A 24,602-nucleotide genomic window follows, 5' to 3' on the forward strand; every position below is an offset into this window, starting at 1 on the left:
ATCCTCCCACCTCAGTCTCCCAAGTAGCTAGGAATACAGGCGTATACCACCACACCTGGCTAATTTTTAAAAATTTATTTAGAGACGAGGTCTCACTACATTGCCCAGGCTGATCGTCAATGCCTGGGCTCAAGCAATCCTCCCACCTCAGCCTCCCAAAACACTGGAATTATACAGGTGTGAGCCATCTTGCCCAGCCCTCTGTTTGCATTTTTAGGACTAAACCACAGTCATGGACCCTGTGAGGTATAATCATGATGAAGGGGAGTTCAGAGCTCACCAGGATCCCTGGCCTCACATCCCCTCTAGTCAGCAATAGGTGAGCCCATTTCCTCTCTACTTGCCCTGCCCTGGGGACCTTCCTCCTGCAGACAAGGACACCAGCTCTCAATCATCAGTCTAGTCTTGCTCCTTATCCTGCTCTGAGGAACAGAGAGGCCAGTGTGGCTGGAGCACAGTGAGTGAGAGAACCAGGGATTGGAGACACCAGTGGAACCCACATGATGCATGGCCTTGGGGTCATGCAGAGAAGTCTGGGATTGTCTAAAAGCAAGGGGAGCCTGGCACAGTGGCTCCCACCTATAATCCCAACACTTTGAGAGGCTGAGATGGGAGGATCGCTTGAGGCTAGGAGTTTGAGACCAGCCTGGGCAACATAGTGAGACCCTGTGTCTACAAAAAAATAATAATAATAAATTAGCTGGGCATGGTGGCACATGCTTGTAGTCTCAGGTACTCTGGAGGCTGAGGTGAGAGGATCACTTGAGTCCAGGAGTTCGAGGCTGCAGTGAGCTATGATCACACCACTGCACTCTAGCCTGGGCCACAGAGCAAGACCTTGTCTCTAAAATAAATAAATAAATAAAAATAAAAGTAAGGGGAAGTTGATGAGAATAATAAGCAAAATAATAGCTAGCCATTGTATTTATAGCAAGGTGCATATGTTTACTAAGACTTATATGTATAGTAAATTAACATTAACTATCAGGTATTGTTATAAGTACTTTATTTACACCAAATCAATTCTCAAATATTTGTGTGAGGTAGGTACCATTGTCCCCATCTTACAGCCAAGGAAACTGAGGCACAGGGAGGTTAAGGAGCTTGCCAAGCTCACAGAGCCTGTAGGAGGTGGAAGCTGGAATTCAAATCCAGGCCATCTGGTTTTTCAGTTCCTGTAGGAAGCACTGGGCTGTAATGTATTTCCTGCCGAGGATTGCACAAAAAAAGAATTATTTGGACTTTAGCAGGAAGGTGGATTGTGGAGGGGTGAGCAATGGAAATAACAGATTAATTGAGAGGTCTTTATAGAATTCAGGTAAGAGATGTTGGTGGTGGACATAGGGTGGTAGCAATGAAAAACAGAGAAAAATGAACAGATTTAAGATACATTTGCGATTTGGGAAGAATGAAAGCTGATTCCTAGCTTTTGAGCTTGAGCAACTAAGTAGATCGCCATGCCTTTGATGACACAGGAACAGGCTTGGAGGTGGAAAGTCCCCAGAACCCAGTATCCTTGCCCTTGGATAGTCTCTGAGCCCATGTCAATCCCGCAGCCACTGCTAGAGAAAGCCTGGCACACGGGTGCCAAGGTTAGCCTGCACTGGCGAGCCCATGCCAAGAACCACAAAAGCCTCATTTTATTTAAAACACAGGGCTTGGCTGAATTCCCCACCTAGACAGAGGCAAGCACATTACTTCATCTTGTGAGCTGCGTTACAGCCTCTGTTTTCGTGTATCTATTAGCGAGGCCTCTCAGCCGAAAATCCAGCCAGCCCATCAATCACTCCTCCCGGAGGCCCACAAACCAGGCAGCAGAGGCCGAAATCCCAGTAGGCATCTGTCAGCATTTGCCCATGGGACCAGGCCCCAAAGACTTCCCTGTTTATGCATAGGAGGTCTTGTTTCTTTATATTTTTAATTAAAAGCAGATTTTTATCAATCCCCCCACAAAATCTATTGGGGGAACTTTAATTTTCTTTCCAATCTCCCTATTTAATACTCCCCTAGTGCCCATAAAAAGCTGTGGTGTTTCAGTTCATGATTTGAATCTTTACAGATAATTAGTTGGCAGAACGACTTGGAGAGAGAAGCAGGTATATATTTTCACGACTTGGTCAGGAGTGGGTGGGAAAGTGGTGGGAGAAGCATCCCCAGGCAGTCTTGGCACATTTTGGCTCATGAAACATCAACAGCAATTCATTTAAAGACATGTTCATTTAGGTTCTTTGGCTGCTGCCATAAAAAGTGCTTTTCCCCCTTATTTCTGGCATGTCTTTATTAGAACACCTCTAGGCTCTTCCACCTTCGACTCCCCTTTCACCATCTGTAATCATTTGACTTAACCTGCTCCCGCCACCTCGGCCTGGCCCCGAACCTGCAATCTTCTTCTCTGCAATTGTCTTTCCTGCAATGCGCTTTTCTCCTGCCTTCTCCACCTCCTCCCTCTTGATCAGCTTGCACCTCACAGTCCCCTCCTTCCCCTCCTGTCCCCTATTCCTTCCCCTTTCAGGCTCAACTGCTATTCCCATTAACTGACCACGTTGTGTGTGGGTCAGAAGATTTGTTGGAACAAATGTACTCACCAAAGCCTGATGAGAATCTTGTGAAATGATAGTTTTACACACACACGCAACAACACCTGTACTCGCTCACCCCCACTCACACACATGCTTCTTTGACATCTGAAGAATCTGAGGCTCCTAGAGGTTACAAATTTTACTCAAGTCCTTTTCCCCCTCTTTCCCTTCCTTTTCACTCTCCATTATCCTTCATCTCAGTTAAAAAAAAAATGTACGCTGGGTGCAGTGGCTCACGCCTATAATCCCAGCACTTTGGGAGGCTGAGGGGGACGGATCACCCTGAGTTCAGGAGTTTGAGACCAGCTTAGCCAACATGGCAAAACCCCATCTCTACTAAAAATATAAACATTATCTGGGCGTGGTGGTGCATGCCTGTAATCCCAGCTACTCAGGAGGCTGAGGCAGGAAAATGATTTGATCCTGGGAGGCGGAGGCTGCAGTGAGCCAAGATCGCACCAGTGTACTCCAGCCTAGCCTGAGCAACAGAGTGAGACTCTGTCTCAAAAAAACAAAATGCAAATACATGAATAGATACACAAACAGACATATAGGTAGACAGTCAAAGAGACAGGTACACAGAGGGACAGACAGACTGACAGAAGGTCACGCACGAGGATAGTTACATAAATAGAAGAAAGACAAGTAGACAAACACATATAGATGATAGGAAATAGATAGATGATATACAGATAGATAAATAGATGATAGATAGATAGATAGATAGATAGATAGATAGATAGATAGATAGAGATAGACAGATAGAGATATGATTTGGCTCTGTGTCCCCACCCAAATCTCACTTTGAAGTGTAATCCCCATAATCTCCACATGTCAAGGGCAGGACCAGGTGGAGGTAATTGAATCATGGGGGCAGCTTTCCCCATGCTGTTCTCGTGATAATGAGTGAGTCTCACAAGATCTGATGGTTTTATAAGCATCTTGCATTTCCCCTGCTTTCACTCATTCTCTCTCCTGCAGCCCTGTGAAGAGGTGCCTTCCACCATGATTGTAAGTTTCCTGAGGCCTCCCCAGCCATGTGGAGCTGTAAGTCAATTAATCTTCTTTTCTTTATAAATTAACCAGTCTCGGGCATTTCTTCATAGCAGCTTGAGGACAGACTAATATAGATAGATAGATAGATAGATAGATAGATAGATAGATAGATAGATAGATAGATAATGATAGATAGATGATACATATATACATACATGGATAGATACATAGATATGATAGATACATGAGAAAGAGACTGCAATAGCTGGCAAAAATCAACCAAATATCCCCTCCATCTTTTGTCCTTTTTCACATGAAGCTCTCCCATTTGCATTTCTCACTCTACCTCTTCTCCTGTAATCTTCTGCTAGGTGGAATTGTAACTTGATGAAAACTCCATGAGGTAGATTTTAAAGACTGGGAACAATAAGAAGTAGCTAAGAGGGCTGTGTGGTGGCCCAGGTGTCAATCACAACAAATGAGCCAGGGGGTGGGAAAGCTCTTCCTTTGTAAACAGTCAGGTTCTCACACGTGGGAGGGTGTCAGACCAATTCATAATTCAACAGGGTTTAATGTGCAAGGGGAGGTGCCTTACCATGCATTTGAATTACCCAGAGGACTTCTTAACCCACAGATTGTTAAGCTCTATCCCAAGAGTTTCTGCTTCCACAGATCTGGGTAGGGCCTGAGAATTCACATTTTCCGGATAATGCTGATTGTTGCTGGTCCAGGGACCTCACTTGGAGAACTGCTGCTGTAAAATAATTTTTCAGAGGCTATTTTGGCTACTATGTTGATGTTCAATCATGTCCCTTTTAATTAAATCCTATTATTCAGCATATTTGAAAATGAAGGGCCAGGCGCAGTGGCTCACGCCTGAAATCCCAACACTTTGGGAGGCCGAGGCAATCAGATCACTTGAGGGCAGGAGTTCGAGACCAGCCTGGCCAACCTGATGAAACCCCATCTCTACTAAAAATACAAAAATTAGCCGAGCGTGGTGGTGCACACCTGTAATCCCAGCTACTTGGGAAGCTGAGGCAGGAGAATCGCTTGAACCCAGGAGGTGGAGGTTGCGGTGAGCTGAAATCATGTCATTGCACTCCAGCCTGGGCAACAAGAGTGAAAGTCCTTCTCAAAAAAAAAAAAAAAAAAAAAGGAAAAAGAAAAAGAAAGAAAATTCTGTTTAATACACCCCTAGGCTTCCAAGTTACCAGATCTTTTGGGCCTGAATCAAGAGATGGTTTGACCCTCCCCACAACATCACATTCAAAATCATTCCTCTCAACAGGACAAAATTGGCAGGGAGCCAGTGCAAAATGAAAATGTAGGACCTCTTATTTAAAAATAATTAAGAATTTCAAGACAGCGATAGCAGAGCATTAACCAAGTGCCTGACCCTGTGCGACTGTGTAGGTTGCACCCAACCAGTGTTGCTAGACGGAGCTGATAGACTCAACATTCTTGTCCCACTCTGGTGAAGTTCTGTTCTTGTCCAGCATTTTGTGCATGGGATTAAGGGGTGGTCCTTGGGTCCACAGTCCTCCTGGGAGTTCATCAGCTCCAGTACAAACAGTCCTTGCCCTCCATTCATGAGGGGCTCATTTGAAACTGCATCCCACAGGGCTCTCCCTGATCTGACAAAAAACTCAAGGCAGGTGGGTAGAAGAAGAGGCCTCCTAGGAATTTCTTTCTTTTTTCTTTTCTTTTCTTTCTTTTTTTTTTTTTTTTTTTTTTTAGACAGAGTCTTACTCTGTCACCCAGGCTGGACTGCAGTGGCACAATCTCAGCTCATTGCAACCTCCACCTCCTGGGTTCAAGTGATTCTTCTGCCTCAGCCTCCAGAGTAGCTGAGACTACAGGCATGCACCACCACACCCGGCAAATCTTTGTATTTTTAGCAGAGACGGGGTTTCACCATGTTGGCCAGGCTGGTCTTGAACTCCTGACCTTAAGTGATTCCCCTGCCTCGGCCTCCTAAAGTGCTGGGATTACAGATGTAAGCCACAATGCCTGGCCTCCCCTTAGGAATTTCTTACACCCGCTTCCTCCTCCTGAATGATTGCTAACTCCCTCCTACAGCCATGCGTGCATTTCCTTCCTTCCTTCCATCCTTCCTTCCTTCCTTCCTTTTTTTGAAATGGAACCTCACTCTTTCTCCCAGGCTGAAGTGCAGTGGAGTGATCATGGCTCACTGCAGCCTTGAATTCCTGGGCTCAAGTGATCCTCCTGCCTCAGCCTCCTGAGTAGCTGGGACTACAGGCATGTGCCACCACACCTGGGTAATTTTTCATTTAAGTTTTTGTAGAGCTAGGGAGTGGCTGTGTTGCCCAGGCTGGTCTCAAACTCCTGGTCGCAAGCAATCCTCCCGCCTCAGCCTCCCAAAGTGCTGGGATTACAGGTGTAAGCCACCACGCCCGGCCTATCTAGCATCTTAAAATTGAATTGAACTGATTTCCAAGCAGATGCCCATGAACATGAGCATTTCCTGTTTGAGGGAAAGAGACAGCGAAGTCTTAAGAACCACACCCTGTTTCTAAAAATGGGTCAGCTCATTACTGGCAGGCATTCTCCGAGGTCTCGAGGGCAAAATAAGCCAAATACAAAATGGCTATTAACTTCCTGAAGTTTCAAACCAGCTGGGGAAATTAGAAAAACTACTAGAAAAATAGATCTTGCAACCCTGAAACCAAAGTAAATGAAAAAGTTTCGAGACGAAGTCCATCACAAGGGAGAGAGTTGCCTCCCCAGGATGGCGTCTCTCTAGAGGGACTGAATTCCAAACCCCACTGCAGAAAGGTTGTTAAGGAAAATCAAAGAAGGTTCTGGAATTTGGGTTGCATATTAAAATCACCTAGGGAGCTTTAAAAGGGAAAGACAAAACTGAACCCAGACACTACGACAGGCAATTTGATAAGGATTTTTACCCCATAACTTTTTAACATTTTAGATAGAAAATTTTAAGAATACGCAATTTACAGAGATCACCATGATGAACCCTCGTGTACCTCATCAAATATCAGTAACTCACAACTACGGATCAATCTTGTGTCAACCTCTGCTTCCACCCACTTCCCTCTCCACCCCAAAATAATAATTTTTTTTTTTTGAGATGGAGTTTCACTCTTGTTGCCCAGGCTAGAGTGCAGTGGTGAAATCTCGGCTCACTGCAACCTATGCCTCCCAGGTTCAAGTGATTCTCCTGTCTCAGCCTCCCAAGTAGCTGGGATTACAGGCATCCGCCACCACACTCAGCTAATTTTTGTATTTTTAGTAAAGACAGGATTTCCTCATGTTGGCCAGGCTGGTCTCCAACTCATGACCTCAGGTGATCCACCGGCCTTGGCATCCCAAAGTGCTGGGATTACAGGCATGAGCCACTGTGCCCGGCCCAAAAATAATTATTTTGAAGCAAATTCCAGATGCCATATTTACTTGATATTCAGATTATATTTCCTAAAAAAATAAGAACGCTTTAAAAAAAAACACAATATCATTATCACACAAAAAATTAATAATCTCTCATATAACAATAATTTCTCAAATAATCAGTCAAAATCTAATTTCCCCTGTTGTTTTATAAATATATATACACATTATATTATATACATACACACACATTTTATATACATCATTATATATACACATTATATATACAATACATATATGTCTTTAATATATATTATCGATATTATTTTAAAGATTAAATAATATATCATATATATTACAGACATATATGTATGTATGTGCATGTGTATATAATGTGTATATACACGTTCCAGCCTGTCACCTAGGCTGGAATGCAATGGCACAGTCATTGCCTCCCTGCAACCTTGAATTCCTAAGCTCAAGTGATGAGCAGCTGGGACTACAAGCACACACCACCACATCCAGCTAATTTCTTTGTATTTTTTGTAGAGATAGGATCTCACTATGTTGCCCAGACTAGTATTTAATTCCTGGCCTCAAGAAATGGTCCTGCCTCAGCCTCCCAAAGTGCTGGGATTACAGGTGTAAGCCACCATGCCTGACTAGAATATTGTCTTTTTGAAATTCCTGATACACTAATGAATCTGGTCAATGATTATTAGTGACTGTTACCATCACAAAAAAGAGGCAATGAGACATGAAGTATCTCTGATGTGAGTATACACCACTACCTATGAAGTAGTCTTATCAAATAATTCAAAATTGAAATGTATTAGGTCTCCAGATCTAACTACCAATTTTCAGCAAATACAGGGACAGTGTATTAAATTACATCATGGAGCTTCAATCAGCAAAATCTGGATGCAAAGAAACTCTGCAAGACACTGTCCTCATTTCTTCTTTAAAAAATTGCTCAGTAAAAAGGAAAGGAAGAGGAGTAACTTATAGATTAAAAGAAATTTAGCAGCCGGGCGCTATGTCTCATGCCTGTAATCCCAGCACTTTGGGAGGTCAAGGCAGGCAGATCACTTGAGGCCTGGAGTTCAAGACCAGCCTGGCCAACAAGCCGAAACCTGTCTCTACTAAAAATACAAAAAATTAGCCAGGCATGGTGGCATGTGCCTGTAATCCCAGCTACTTGGGAGGCTGAGGCAGGAGAATTGCTTGAATCTGGGAGGCGGAGGCTGCCGTGAGCTGAGATCACGCCACTGCATTCCTACCAGGGCCACAGAGTGAGACTCTGTCTCAAAAAAACAAAAAACAAAAAAAATCAATTCTATGGATTTAGAATTGTTTGCTAGAATGCTTCCATAAAGAGAAACGTTCTTTTATCCACTTTGTGGATAAGGAAATATACGTGTATAGTGCATATGTATATGCACATATAAGGTATGGTTCAAATAAGAAAGGCAGAATAAATACCTGATAACTTCACTTCGTTTACCAGCTTCCAAAAGAAGGAATTGGTTCCCTAGCATTCTCCCAAGGTGACCGAATGTTTGTAGTTGTGGTTTCTTCCAGTATCATTAAGAACTCACTAATATGAACATATTTGATGGCTTCAATCCGCTGTTATTATTACTCTTATTCTGATTGAATTACCCTACCTTTGGCAGGGAGAGTGTATTTAGTTTGGCTCCTGAGTCCTTCTGAGATGATCCTTCTGTTGCCATCGCTAACAGATGATCCTTGTGTCTGGTGTGGCAAGATGTTCCAGACTTATGTATACATTCCTGCCCCAAACCTAGAATTTAGGCAGTTTATTTCTTTAAGAGGCGCTGGTTTGTTTTTGTGCAAAATAGTATTTAGAGATGACAATCTGGGGCCTAAGGGTACTTATTGCTACTGAGTTGGTAACTGTTTCTAGACCTTTTTAGAGGACAGAACTATAAAAAGTGCTTTGTTTTTGAAGAAAATATGAGTTTATATCTATTTCTAATTCAAATTCTGGACTAGAGTTCTTACTTCATTGGTTTTACATGTGTAAACTCTCGTGTTAAAAAAAGAAATCTGTTTATAATTATTCATTTGTTTTATCCCATACAACACACAATAGTCTCCAAATGATGGTATCAATTACTATCAACAATATGATTACTGAAAACAGCTTAAATTTTTCCCAGCTTTTTGTCCTTAGGGTATATTTTACTAAGGATGTATAGTCAACTTACTACATTTTTAAACTCTTGAGAACAGATACTGCACTTGATCTAACAGCGTAGATCAAGAACAGATACTAACTTTGAATCCCAGCTCTGCCCTTAACTTACGCCTCATAAAATCAGTTATAATAGTTCCTACCTTGCAGATTTCTTGAGAGATTAAATGAGCTAATATATGTAAGTGCTTCAATCAGTTTTTAGCACATTTCAGGAGATAGAAAAGGCCAAGAAGCAATAAATTACTACATTTTACAGGTACTTGGAATCGTTAATTCTTTCTGTTTTATTCCAACCAGATAAAATGTTTGGATTCATTTGTTTCATTTTATCTTCATATTTTGGAATTGCTTATTTTTAATTAATTTGGTTTTACAATTACATAAAATATTCATATGGTTCAAAAGACAAAAAGTCAAGTCAAAAAATGGTGCAAAGAAGTTCAGCTTCTTATCCCTGCCCCTACCCCAATTCTACGCCTTCTCTCTTCCTACAGGGATCCTTCTTATTAAATTTAATTTTATAGTTTATCTTTATATATTTTAATATAAGGACATTTACATGTATATCTATGTATATATACACACATATATAAGGAAATATACATATATACATGTAAAGAAATGTTATATGTATTTTCTTATCCTTTTTTTTTTTTAGATGGAGTTTCACTCTTGTTACCTAGGCCTGAGTGCAATGGCACGATCTCAGCTCACTGCAACCTCTGCCTTCTGGGTTCAAGCAATTCTCCTGCCTCAGCCTCCTGAGTACAGGCACATGCCCAGTTATTTTTGTATTTTTAGTAGGGATGGGGTTTCACCAACTTGGCCAGGCTAGTCTCGAACTCCTGACCTCAGGTGATCCGCCCGCCTCCGCCTCCCAAAGTGCTGGGATTACGGGCGTGAGCCACCGTGTCCAGCCCATGTATTTTCTATATATATATATGTGTATATATATGTATATAGACATATATTTCTTATATTAAGGAAATATACATGTATATATGTATATTTCTTTATATTAAGGAATATGCATATACATGTATTTTCCTTATAATAAAATATAAAGGAATATACATGTATATGCGTATACTTTAAGGAATGCATGTATGCATATATACATGTATATTTACTTATATTAAAATATAAATACATATACACATAGAAACATAAATATGTACATATGTAATGTGATTTATGTCACACATATAAACATGATCCTTCCCTTTCTTGAATGAAAGCAGCATACCACACACTTTGCTTTTTTCACTCCCTGCTGGAAATCCTTCCCTATGCCATGTGGAGATCTTCCTCATTCCTTTTTACAGCTGCACAGTAGTCTGTCAGGGGAACATGCCATAGCTCTCTTTCCGGGTTATTTCCAGTTTTTTGCTATTACAAACAGAGCTGCAATGCATGACCGTATGTGAATGACTTTTCATATTTTCAGGCTTTCTAGTGAATCGAATGTGCAACCGGGGTTGAGAACTTCTGATCTAGAGGGAAAGCAGGTTGTTAAGAGATCTAACTTGGAATCCCAGCTCTGCCCTTAACTTACATCTCATAAAATGTAAGTAACAATAGTTCCTACCTTGTAGACTTGCTGAGAGGGTTAAATGAGCTAATATATGTTAAGTGTTTAAATCAGTTCTTAGCACATTTTAGGAGATGCATATTGTTATTGTTATTATTGTTGTATTAGTCTGTTCTCATGCTGCTAATAAAGACATACCCGAGAATGAGTAATTTATAAAGGAAGGAGGTTTAATGGACTCACAGCTCCACACGGCTGGGGAGACCTCACAATCATGGTGGAAGGCGAAAGAGGAGTAAAATCACAACGTACATGGTGGCAGGCAAGAGAGTTTGTGCAGGGGAACTCTTATTTATAAAACCATCCGATCTCATGAGACTTATTCATTACCACAAGAGCAGGGTGGGGGAAGCTACCCCCATGATCTAATTATCTCCACCTGGCCCCATCCTTGACACGTGGAGATTATTACAATTCAAGATGAGCCAAACCATATCAGTTGTGAATCTTCAAATTTCTTCCTTCTTTCCTTCCTTCCTAGCTTCCTTCCTTCCTAGTTTGTTCCTTCCTAGCTTCCTTCCTTCCCTCCCTCCCTTCCTTCCTTCCTTTCTTCCTTCCTTCCTTTCCAGAGACAGGGTCGTGCCCTGTTGCCCAGGTTGGAGTGCAGTGGTGTGATCATAGCTCACTGCAGCCTCCACCTCCTGGTCTCAGTCGATCCTCCCACCTCAGCCCCCTAAAGGGCTGGGATTACAGGTGCACACCACCATGCACACCCCAAATTTCTTATCTAGCTTCCCTGTTTCAATGGTCCTAACTGCCTCGGGATGTTGGCACAACAAAATTAGATCATGATTGTGAAATTGCTTGAAATAGTTATCATCCCTGAAAATTTGGAGAAAGGGTGTTGTTTTCATCACCATGATTTTAGAGTGGCCCTTTAGGGTGGTGGGACTGTCATCTCCGGAACTGTCTATACAGTTTTCAGACTCAACTAAATCCGTGAGACAACCTGTCAATTCACTCCAACCACTAACTTCATTGATTTCTTTATTTTCTACTAAATTGACAGACTGAGTAAATTGACTAAATTGACTGGCTGTTTTGATATCATTTAGTCCTAGCTCAAGTGGTGCTAATCATGAAGGGAGAAATCATTGTTATTGACATTGCAGCGATGATCAAAGACACGCTTAGTGTGGGCTGACAGAGGAGTGCTGGGATCTTACCATGGAACTAGCTTCATGCTTCACCACGCTAAGTTTCAGAGAACAAACTTTGCCCTATCTACTTTGCTGCTATAGTAGAGGGGTGATTAGAATGGAGGGCAGATCAAGACAAAAAAACTTTGGAAAGAATCCATCCGTACATAAGTGCACCAGCTACTCAAGAGACTGAAGCAGGAGAATCGCTTGAGGCCAGGAGTTCGACACCAGCCTGGGCAAAATGGCCAGCCTTCATCTCTCCAAAATATAAAATAACTAGCTGGGCATGGTGGTGCATGGCTGTAGTCCCTGCTACTCAGGAGGCTGAGGTTGGGAGACCACTTGAGACAAGAAGTTTGAGACCAGCCCGGGCAATATAGAAAGACCCCATCTCTACAAAGAAAAATTAAAAATTAGCTAGGTAAGATGACACATGCCTGTTGTCCTGGCTACTCAGGAGGCTGAGGCAGGAGAATTGCTTAAGCCCAGGAGATCAAGGCTGCAGTGAGCCAAGATGGTGTCACTGCACTCCATCCTGGGCAACAGAGTGAGAATCTGTACCTAGAAAAAATAAAAAAAAAAAATGTTTTAAAAGAATACATAAGTGCATATTATTGGTGTGAGTCTATGTGCCAAATTCTGACTGTGTGGAAGAGCTAATGGAGCTGAAGTGACCCAGATACTCACTGTGGTAGGCTGAACAATGGCCCCAAAAGATCTCCCCATCCTAATCCCTGGAATCAATGAATGTTACTTTTCATAGCAAAAGGAGCTTTGAACATGTAGTTGGGTTTTTTGTTGTTGTTGTTGTTGTTTGGTTGGTTGGTTTGTTTTTTGAGATCGAGTATCATTCTTATCACCCAGGTTGGAATGCAGTGGTGCGATCATGGCTCACTGCAACTGCCACCTCCCAGGTCCAAGCGAACCTCCTGCCTCAATCTCCCTAGTAGCTGGGATTACAGGCACCTGCAACCACACCCAACTAATTTTTGTATTTTTAGTAGAGACGGGATTTCACCATGTTAGCCAGGGTGGTCTCGAACTCCTGACCTCAAGTGATCCACCAGCCTCCGCCTCCCAAAGCGCTGGGATTACAGATGTGAGCCACAGCACCTGGCCTAAAGATGTGACTAAGTTCAGGATCCTGAGATAGGGGATTACACTGGATATCTGGGTGGGTCTCATATAATCACAAGTGTCCTTTTTATTGGAGGGAGTCTTGGGGAGATCTGACTTACAGAAGAGGAGCAGGAGCTGTGAGGACACAAGCAAGGGGCTGAAGTGGTGTGAGGAAGGGGCCATGAGCCAAGCAGTGCAGGCAGATCCCAGAAGCTGGGAAAAGCAGGAAAATGAATTATCTCCTAGAGCTTCCAGAAGGAGCTGGTCCTGCCAATACCTTGACTTTAGCCCAGCGAAACTTGTTTGATACTTCTGGCTTGCAGGACTCTAAGAGAATAGATTCATATTGTTTTAAGTCACCACGTTTGTGACAATTTCTTAGAAGCAGTAGTCAGGGTTCTCTAGAGGGACATAACTAATAGGATATATATATGTCTGCAAGGTGAGGAGCAAGGAGAGCCAGTCTGCATCCCCAAACTGAAGAACTTGGAGTCCAATGTTCAAGGGCAGGAAGCATCCAGCACGGGAGAAAGATGTAGGCTGGGAGGCTAGGCCAATCTTTTCTTTTCACGTTTTTCTGCCTGCTTTATATTTGCTGGCAGCTGATTAGATGGTGCCCACCAGGTGAAGGGTGGGTCTGCCTTCCCCAGCCCACTGACTCAAATGTTAATCTCTTTTGGCAACACCCTCACAGACACACCCAGGATCAATACTTTGTACCCTTCAATCCAATCAAGTTGACACTCAGTATTAACCATCACACAGGAGTTCAGAGCTGCAGTGAGCTATGATCACGAAAGCCACTGTACTCCAGCGTGGGTGACACAGTGAGACCCTGACTCTAACAAATAAATTAAGGCTGTTTTCATTTTATGCCTTTTAGTATAAAGCCATCACCAAGTTCCATGACAGCTGATCACTTTGGGAGTTCCCTGTGTTACCCACTACCTTCCTTGGGCTATTGTGCCAGTGGGTGACCTTATACCAGAAAGGGATAGCTGATTCTGGTCCCTCCTGCACCCCACAGTGGGAGAGATGAACTCTGCCTTGTGTACAGAGCAGATTGTCATGGAGGTGGCAGAGCAGGCCGGGGAATGGGGCAGGGACAGGGAAGCAGTGTTGGAAGCAGCTGCAGGCTCATCAGGGGCTCTTGGGTGAAATCTGGACCACCCCACTCCTAGCCATATGCTCAGCTGCAAACCACAGCTGCTTGCCAACGAATATTTCCTCTAAACAGCAGCGGAAGAGTCAACATACTCTCCAAGCTCTGGGGGCGACTTCTCTTGCTGCTCAGCCACTTGCTTTGAAGTCCAAATGAGAAGGCATCCTGTTGGCCAAGCATCAAGAAGAAGGAGTAGGGTTTTCAATCAGGCCAGTGCTTTTCTGAGATTGCACCGTAGAGGAATGAGGGGGAAAGAAATAGTGGATTCGCTGGGAAGGCACTGTCCTGTGTTGTTCCACATCCCACAGGTCTTCCTGCCTTTACTCAACTACAAGCATTGCAATCTCTTATCTAAATACAGCTTCTCACCTGGGCATTTGAGATTCTCAACTATCTTGTCCCTACTAACTGTTCCAAGGATTTTTTCAATTCCTCCACTCAGTGGGCACTCATTGGCACCCAAGTATGCCATTGCATCAGAATGGCATACTTGGGGGTTTCATGATGGAAGTTTCATGTGAAAGCAGCTTTGACTATCTTTTCAGTGTTGTCTCCCAGTCCTCATATGTCTAGCACAGGGTGGGTACCGTAAATACTTATGAAGGGAAGAATGCCACTCACTCAATACCTGCTAGGTAATAAACACAGTGCTAGGCATTTATTGGTGTGAGATCCTAGCCAAAGTTTCTGAACCTCCTTGTGTCTGTAAGTCTGAAACGGAGGCAAATATACCATATATCATCAAGGACATCTTCAATCTTAAAAATATAGAACTCCAGCCTGGAAAACATAGCAAAACTCCATCTCTACAAAATAAAAATAAAAATAATCAGCAGGGCATGGTAGTGCATGTCCGTAGGCCCAGACACTCAGGAGATTGAGGTGGGAGGATCACTTGAGCTTGGGAGTTTGAGGCTGCAGTAAGTTATGATTGTACCCCTGCACTCCAGCCGACGCAACAGAGCCAGGCCCTGTTTCCAAAATAAATAAATAAAAATATAAAATAATAGTATCTATATATCCAGACTTTATGAACCTCCTAGAGAAAATTGGATTAATAATATGTTCAGAGAGTTGACGTGAGAATCAAATGAAACTATATATATATGTATATATGTATATATATGTATATATATACATATATATATATATATATATATATGGCACCAAGTTCAGTCCCTGACACAGAGTACAGTCCAAAATGCTAGCCATTATTATTATGTGGCTATTATTACAAAGATTAATAGAATGGCAATCAATGCTGGAGATAAACAAGTAAACAATTGCCGTCCAAACTGAAAGGCACCATCACAAAATTATGAACAAAGCCCTGTGTGGTCCCAGAGGCTCTATCTTAAAAATGTGTCTAGACGCCAGGCGCAGTGGCTCACACCTGTAATCCCAGTAGTTTGGGAGGCTGAGGCAGATGAATTACTTGAGGTCAGGGGTTCGAAACCAGCCTGGCCAACATGGTGAAACCCTGTCTCTACTAAAAATGTAAAAATTAGCCAGGTGTGGTGGTGGGCGCCTGTAATCCCAGCTACTCAGGAGGCTGAGGCAGGAGAATTGCTTGAATTCATGAGGCAGAGGTTGCAGTGAGCCAAGATTGCACCACTGCACTCCAGCCTGGGTGACAGAGCAAGACTCCATCTCAAAAAAAAAAAAAAAAATGTGTCTAGAGCCAGGATCTTTTTACACCATCCCCACCAGTAGCATTCTAGTACAAGTGACCTATGTTTCTTACTTAGATTATTTCAGTTGCCTCCTAACTTGTCTCCCTGCCCTAACAGCTGCCCTTTCCCTGTCCTATCACCTACAATCTATTCTCAGCACAGCAGCCCGGGATGTTGCTAGAACTTGAGTCTGCTCATATCTCCTCTGTTTAAAACTCTCCAGTAGCTCTCCATGTCACTCCAAGTAAACACCAGAATGACTACTATCGTCTCCTGCGAGAGTTAATTTTAGGTTAACTTGACTAGGTCATGTGGTGCCCAGACATTTGGTCCAACATTATTCTAGATGTGCTCATGAGGGTGTTTCCGCATGAGATGGACATTTGCGCTGGTACACTGAGTCAAGCAAATTGCCCTCCCTAATGTACATGGGCCTCCTGCAGTCAACAGAAGACCTGAATAGATGAAAAGGCTGACTCAGAAGGAATTCTTCCTGCCTGACTGCATGAGCTGGGACATCAGTCCTTTCCTTCATTCACGCTCGAACTGAAACATTGGGTCTTCTGGGGACTTGAGCCTGCCACTCTCAGAATGGAACTTACACCATCAGCTCTCCTGAGTCTCCTGCTTGACAATTGCAGATATTGGCATTTCTTAGCCTTCATAATCACATGAGCAAATTCCACATAATAAATGCCTTTATCAACCTCTGTCACCTTCTCTCTCTCTGTATATATACATATACATACCTTCATACATATATACAGAGCTGACCCTTGAACGATGCAAGGGTTAGGGGATACAACTTCCCGTGCAGTCAAAAATCTGCCTATAACTTTTTTTTTTTTTTGAGACAGGGTCTCACTGTCACCCAGGCTGGAGTGCAGTGGTGCTATCTCAGCTCACTGCAACCTCCGCCTCTCAGGTTCAAGCGATTCTCCTGCCTCAGCCCCCCAAGTAGCTGGGACTACAGATGCATGCTGCATGCTAATTTTTGTATTTTTTGGTAGAGATGGGGTTTCGACCATGTTAGGCAAGCTGGTCTCAAACCCCTGACCTCAAGTGATCCTCCTGCCTCAGACTGCCAAAGTGCTGGGATCACAGGTGTGAGCCACCACACCCAGCCCAAAAATCTGTCTATAACTTTTGACTCCCCCAAAACTTCACTATTAATAACCTGCTATTGACCAGAAGCCTTACTGATAACATAGTCAATTAACACATAATTTGTATATTACATACTGTATTCTTACAATAACGTGAGCTGAAGAAAATATTATTAAGAAAATTATAAGGAAGAGATAATCTATTATCCATTAAGAAGTGGATCATCGTAAAGGTTTTATCCTCATCCTCATCGTCTTGGCATTGAGGAGGCTGAGGGAGAGGAGGAAGAGAAGGGGTTGGTCTTGCTGTCTCAGGGTGGCAGAGGCGGAACAAGATGCACATGTAAGTGAACCCATGTTAAACCCATGTCGCTCAATGGTCAACTCTGTGTGTGTGTGTGTGTGCACACGTGTGTCTCCTATTGCTTCTGTTTCTCCAGAGAACCCTGCCTAATACACCTACAAATTCTAGGTGTATCACCTACACCACCATTACCTTTTTTTTTGAGATGGAGTCTTGCTCTGTTACCAAGGCTGGAGTGCAATGGCACCGTCTCAGCTCACTGCAACCTCCGCCTCCCGGGTTCAAGTGATTCTCCTGCCTCAGCCTCCCGAGTAGCTGGGATTACAGGTGCCCATCACTAGGCCCAGCTAATTTTTGTATTTTTAGTAGAGACAGGGTTTCACCATGTTTGCCAGGCTGCTCTCGAACTCCTGACTTCAGGTGATCCACCCACCTCAACTTCCCAAAATGCTGGGATTACAGGCATGAGTTACCGCGTCCAGTCCTGTTACTTTTCTTATTGCAACTCTTTCCATTTTTCCCTTGCTTGTTCTGTTCCAGCAGTTTAACTTGTTGTTTACTAAAGTAAACTTATTGTTTTCCAAAATGAGAAGACCAGTGAAGCCTCCAGACCTCCGCGCCTCCCATGGCAGAGGGGCCAGTGTCATAGCAGAGGATTTAGTATGCTCTTTTCTCCCGTGTCTAAGTGGCACCCACTCTCTACTCCTTCAGGCCCATGTCCAATCTCACGTGATTATGAAGCCTTCCTGGGCTCACCAATATGAAATGGTATACACACAGACGCACACACACATACACACATGCACACACACATATATACACACACACGCACACACACATACGTGGACACACACACACATCTTTTTATTTTCTTTCCCTTAAAGTGCCATAACTTTCTCTATAGCATTTATCATTATCTGACATACTATATATTTACTTGTTTACTTTTTGTTGTTGTTTTTGTTTTCGTTTTTGTTTTTTTGAGACGGAGTCTCGCTCAGTCTCCCAGGCTGGAGTGCAATGGCGTGATCTCGGCTCACTGCAAGCTCCACCTCCCGGGTTCACGCCATTCTCCTGCCTCAGCCTCCGGAGTAGCTAGGACTACAGGCGCCCGCCACCACGCACGGCTAATTTTTTGTATTTTTAGTAGAGACGGGGTTTCACCGTGTTAGCCAGTACGGTCTCTATCTCCTGACCTAGTGATCCGCCCATCTCGGCCTCCCAAAGTGCTGGGATTACAGGCGTGAGCCACCGCGCCCGGTATACTTGTTTATTTGTTTAAGGTCTATCTGTTCCCTCTAACTAGAATATAAACACTTTGAGAGTAAGAACTTTGTCTTGCTCACTGCTGTGTTCTCAACATGTAAACTGGTTCTTAGTACAGAGTAAGTGCTCTGTATCTATTTGTTTCTGTTTTTGTTTTTGAGATGGAGTCTCAATCTGTCACCCAGGCTGGAGTGCAGTGGTGCAATCTCAGCTCACTGCAACCTCCACCTCCCGGGTTCAAGGAATTTTCCCTGTCTCAGCCTCCTGAGTAGCTGGGACTACAGGTGCCCGCCACCGCCCCCAGGTAATTTTTGTATTTTTTACTAGAGACAGGGTTTCGCCATGTTGGCCAGGCTGGTCTTGAACTGCTGACCTCAGGTGACCTGCCCACCTCAGCCTCCCAAAGTGCTGGGATTACAGGCGTGAGCCACCATGCCCAGACTGTATCTATTTGTTGATAGAATCAATGACTAAATCAAATATTTAAGCTTGACTTTTGAAGGATGGAAGTGTTCTAGATGGCACTAACAGATAGATAAACTATCACAACAGAAAACTGAGGTTTTACTAAGTGTTGGTTAAGAATTAAGGAGCCTCCAGGCACAGTGGCTCATACATGTAAGCCCAGTGCTTTGGGAGGTCAAGGTGGAAGGATCACTTGAGGCCAGGAGTTTGAGACTAGCCTGGGCAACATAGCAAGACCCTGTGTCTAAAAATAAATACAAAAAAATATTAACCAGGCATGATGGTGCATGCCTGTAATCCCAGCTACTCTGGTGGCTGAGGTGGGAAGATGGCTTGAGCCCAGGAGTTCAAGGTTGAAATGAGCTATGGTCTACACCACCACAATCCGTCCAGGGTGACAGAGTGAGAATCTGTCTCTATTAAAAAAAAAAAAAAATTAAGCAGCAACGAATTTAGGGTTTTGCCCTCCAACAGGGACCTGGATTACAGACACTCTACACTGCTGATGAAAGGCTGATCTTTATGCTTTAACAGTCAGCAAAGCACAGAGTATGTATGACATCCTCATCTATAAATTAAAGAGCCCAACAAGGATATAAGCTTGAGGTAAGCGAAGTGAGTAGCTCCATGCAGGGCCAAGATTTTCCTCAGAAAAGAGCCCTGGGTCTGTTCCAACACTGAGATAAATTGGAGACAGAAGCCCTCAAGTCAATGCCAACGAGAACAGCTGCAATATTTTTAGTTGGAAATAACCCACCAGAGCCATCCTATCTCAATGAAGAAATCAAACACAGAAGGTCTCGTTTTTAAGCAGTGTGACATCCTGGTAAAACCTGCAAGAAAAGCTGGTAGTGAAATATTGCCCCCGGTAAGTGAATGAGTTGTCTTTGCTATAAATGGTTGTCAAAAGAAAGAAGTTGCGAAGGTTAAAGTTGTAATGTACATCTTGATCAGGAGGCAAGAAGAAACAAAGAGAGTGGAGGCTGGACCTTGAGAGAGCTGGCTCTAGTCTACACTGAGATCGTAGCCAAATGGGAAACCGGGTACTTGCTAATTGTCCTCACCCATGAAATGGGGCTATTCAATACCCTACCCTATTCCATAGGGTAGCCACATGAGTCAAATGACATAAAGTTCGCAGAAGTATCTTAAAAAATTGTAGGCCAGTCACCGTGGCTCATGCCTATAACCCCAGCACTTTGGGAGGCTGAGGCAGGAGGATCGCTTGAGGCCACAAGTTCGAGACCAGCTTGGGCAGCAAAGCAAGACCCTTTCACTAAAAAAAAAATTTTAAGTTAGCTGTATGTGGTGCCTTGCATCTGTATTTCCAGCCACTAGAGAGGCCAAGCCAGGAGGATCGCTTGAGCCCAGGAGTTTGAGGCTGCAGTGAGCTATGATGGTGCTCTGGCCTGAGTGACAGAGTGAGACCTTGTCTTTAAAAATTAATATTAAAAAAATGGTAAGCCCTGGCCAGGCACAGTGGCTCACGCCTGTAATCCCAGCACTTTGGGAGGCCGAGGCGGGCAGATCACAAGGTCAAGAGATCGAGACCCTCCTGGCCAACATGGTGAAACCCCGTCTCTACTAAAAATACAAAAATTAGCCAGGTGTAGTGGCACGCACTTGTAGTCCCAGCTACTCAAGAAGCTGAGGCAGGAGAATTGCTTGAACCCGGGAGGCGGAGATTGCAGTGAGCTGAGATCACGCCACTGCACTGCTTTTTGGGGAATAAGCCTAACTAATTCTGTTTGTAGGACACATCTTACATATCTCAGCTATGAAGGTGCTTCCTTCCTCCCTGTCTCTCCCGCCCATCCCAGCTCTGTTACAATCAACAGTGTATCTAACACACTGGACGTGAACACCAAGATCTTGCCTCTTTGGCAAGCCACCTCTTAAGGTCTTGTTGACAGTCATAATCAGCTGTTACTAATGAAAAAAGTCATATATGTGGGGGTTGGGCGTGGTGGCTTACGCCTGTAATCCCAGCACTTTGGGAGGCCGAGGCAGGCAGATCATTTGAGGTCAGAGGTTTGAGACCAGCCTGGCTGACATGGTGAAACCCTGTCTCTACTAAAAATAAAAATTAGAAAAAAAAAGTTATATATGATTGAAATGACCTGTGTTCAAGGCTATTCATCACGGCATTCTTTATAACAACAACAAAAAAAGATTGAAAATAGCTTAAGTGTTTTCTTTAAATAAATTAAGATACCTCCAAAGAATGGAACAATTCCTAAACTATAGGAATCTCTGTATGTCCTTATATGGCATTACTACCAAAACATATTAATTTTTTTTAATGAACAGAATGGCATGCATATACGTAGGCTACTATTTATATAAATAAGGAAGAGAAAAAGAAGATATACGTGTAGGGTTTTTTGCTTGGATATGCATAGAATATCTTTGGAAGTAAACTCATTATATTAGTAATATTAGTTGCTTCCAAGGAGAAGAAATAGGCAATTGATGAATGACTGGTTGGGTGGAAGACAGATGTGGACATTAACTTTTTTTTTTTGAGACAGAGTCTTGCTCTGTCACTCAGGCTGGAGTACAGTGGCACAATTTTGGCTCACTGCATCCTCCACCTCTCAGACTCAAGGGATTCTCCTGCCTCAGCCACCCAAGTAGCTGGGATTACAGGAGCCCACCACCACATCCAGCTAATTTTTGTATTTTTGGGAAAAATAGGGTTTCACCATGTTGGCCAGGCTGGTCTCGAACTCCTGGGCTCAAGTGATCCGCCCACCTTGGCCTCCCAAAGTGCTGGGACTACAGGTGTGAGCCACCACACCTGGCTGACAATAGACTTTTCACTATATATCTTTATACCTTTTGGATTTTGTCCCACAGGAACACATTACCTAAATAAACTAAATTAAAAATAAAAAGACAATTAAAACAAATTAGACATGCTCATTGTAGAAAAACTTCAAAATACAGCAAAATATAGAGAATTAATAAGTATAATTCTATAGTTTCATAACTGAAAATAACCATTAATAATGTTTGATGTATTTCTTTCTAGTTGATTTTTTTGCAATTTTTATGTAACTAAGACCACATGGTATGTAGATTTTTATAATCTACCCTAAAAACAATATCATCAGCATTTTCCCACATCACTAAATGTTAACAGAATGATTATTTTAATGAATGACTCTGAGTCTATCATATCACTGCACCACGGTTTAACTAATATCCTTGAACATTTAAGCAGTTTCCCATTTTTTATATAATCATCTTCAGGCATCGATCTTGGTCTGCGACTCTGACTATATCCTTAAGCTGAATTCCTAAAAATAGACTTACTGGGTCAAAGAGTATAATTTTTTGTTGTTGTTTGTTGATACACATTGCCAGATTCCCTTCAGAAGTCTTGTACTAATTGATAATCCTATCAGCAATGTATGAAAGCCCCCTTTGTGATATAACCCAGGGCTGTTTTGACATCACAGTAGGATGTCCAGAACTCTAGCCATTCTGCAGCTCCAGATGAAAACCAATCAGATGGATAGCCACTCTGAGAGCCTGCAGGTGTAAATTACACAACTTTGCTAATTGCCTTGTAAAAACACCTTTTCTGGATTCCTGAGAAAGGTATCCCGAATCTGTAGGTACTGAAAGCACTATTATCACTAAAAATAACACTGTCCCAAGTATCCTGAGAGATACTTTGTCCCTGGCCTGAGAGAAATCTCTGTCATAAAGCAATTTTCTCTACTTACAATTAAACCCACCAGGCTTTAAATTCTACCAAACAACTGTGCTGCAAGAAAATACCAACCCTGCATGGCCTTCTTGATTTAAGAAGCAAGACTTGGCTGGGCGCTGTGGCTCACGCCTGTAATCCCAGCACTTTGGGAGGCTGAGGTGGGTGGATTACTTGAGGCCAGGAGTTCGAGACCAGCCTGGCCAACATGGTGAAACCCCATCTCTACTAAAAATACAAAAATTAGCCAGGTGCAATGGCACATGCCTGTAATCCTAGCTACTCGGGAGACTGAGGCAGGAGAATTGCTTGAACCTGGGTGGCAGAGGTTGCAGTGAGCCGAGACCACACCACTGCACTCCAGCCTGGGTGACAGAGCAAGACTCTTCTCAAACTAAAAAAAAAGAAGCAAGACTTTTGGTGTGAACATGGCTACATAAATAAGTAGCCTCTTCCACTTTACCTCATTTTACCCACTTTTCACCCTAGAAATCACACAAAAGCAAAAGGAGAATTATAAACCACACTGATATGGTTTGGCTTTGTGTCCCTACCCAAATCTCATCTTGAATTGTAATCCCCATAATCCCCACGTGTCAAGAGCAGGACCTGGTGGGAGGTGACTGGATCATGGGGGAGGTTTCCCTCATGCTGTTCTTTTGATAGTGAGTGAGTTCTCACAAGATCTGATGGTTTTATAAGTGTTTGACTTTGTCTCCTACACACCCTCTCTCTCTCCTGCTGCCTTGTGAAGAAGTGCCTGCTTCCCCTTCCGCCATGACTATAAATTTCCTGAGACCTCCCCAGCCACGTGGAACTGTCAGTCTGTTAAACCTCTTTCCTTTATAAATTACCCCATCTTAGGTAGTATCTTTACAGCAGTGTGAAAACAGACTAATACATACTCAAATCATTGTTTCCATGGAATTTGGAGACAGATATATTCCAGATTTCAAAGTACATGGAAGGGGCCTGCTGGGGTTGAATAGAGTTTGTTTTGTCACCTCCAAATCTCATGTTGAAAATTGAAAATTGATCCCCAGTGTTGGAGGTGGGGCCCTGGGGGAGGTCCTGGGGTCCCGGGGAAAGAGCCATCATGAATGTCTTGGAGCCATTCATTCAAGAGTGAGTTCTCACTCTTAGCTCCTGTTAGAATTGGTTGTTGAAAAGAACCTGTCACCTCCTCCTTCTCTCTCTCTGGCTTCCTCTCTCACCATGTGATCAGCACACATTCCCCTTCACCTTCCACCATGAGTGGAAACTTCCTGAGGCCCTGATCAGAAGCAGCTGCTGGCACCATGCTCCTTGTATAGCCTACAGAACTGTGAGCCAAACAAACTTCTTCTCTTTATAAGTTACCCAGCCTCAGTTATTCCTTTTTTTTTTTTCAATTTTTTTTAGAGACAGGGTCTTGCTCTGTTGCCCAGGCAGGAGTACATTGTTGCAATCATAGCTCATTGCAGCCTCCAACTCCTGGGCTCAAGAGACCCTTCTGCCTCAGTCTCCTGAGTAGCTAGGACTACAAGGATTTATGCCTCCATGCCCAGCTAATTTTTTCATTTTTAGTAGATGTGGGGGTCTCACTTTGTTGCCCAGGTTGGTCTCGAACTCCTGGCCTCAAGCAATCCTCCCACCTCAGCCTCCCAAAGTGTTAGGATTATAGGAATGAGCCACTGTACCTGGCCAGATATTCCTTTATAGCAACACAAATGGACTAAGACAGGGCCCGCAAATTGGCTGAGATTGAACTGAACTTCAAGTGATGGAAGTGAAGAGTGAAAGCACTAAGGGTGACATGAAGGCCCTAGGGGGACAAATCTCAGAAAGCACCAGAAAATGCCCTGGACTGACAGTTAGTGCACATCCTAAAGAGAAACTTCTGGCTGGGTGT

At 43.2% G+C, this 24,602-nt stretch overlaps 1 long non-coding RNA gene across 1 annotated transcript; it reads right to left on the reverse strand.

The window, feature by feature from the left end:
* Positions 1-1,061: 1,061 nt before the first annotated feature.
* LOC129534607 (uncharacterized) lies at positions 1,062-22,373 on the reverse strand. The gene is made up of 4 exons (XR_008681242.2): positions 22,312-22,373; positions 8,612-8,748; positions 4,171-4,329; positions 1,062-1,206 (listed from the first exon to the last, which is right to left on the reverse strand). It is a non-coding gene; the product is annotated as an uncharacterized lncRNA (long non-coding RNA).
* Between the last annotated feature and the right edge of the window lie 2,229 nt (positions 22,374-24,602).

This window comes from Gorilla gorilla, chromosome 6 (genome assembly GCF_029281585.2).
Source record: "Gorilla gorilla gorilla isolate KB3781 chromosome 6, NHGRI_mGorGor1-v2.1_pri, whole genome shotgun sequence".
NCBI lineage: Eukaryota > Metazoa > Chordata > Mammalia > Primates > Hominidae > Gorilla > Gorilla gorilla.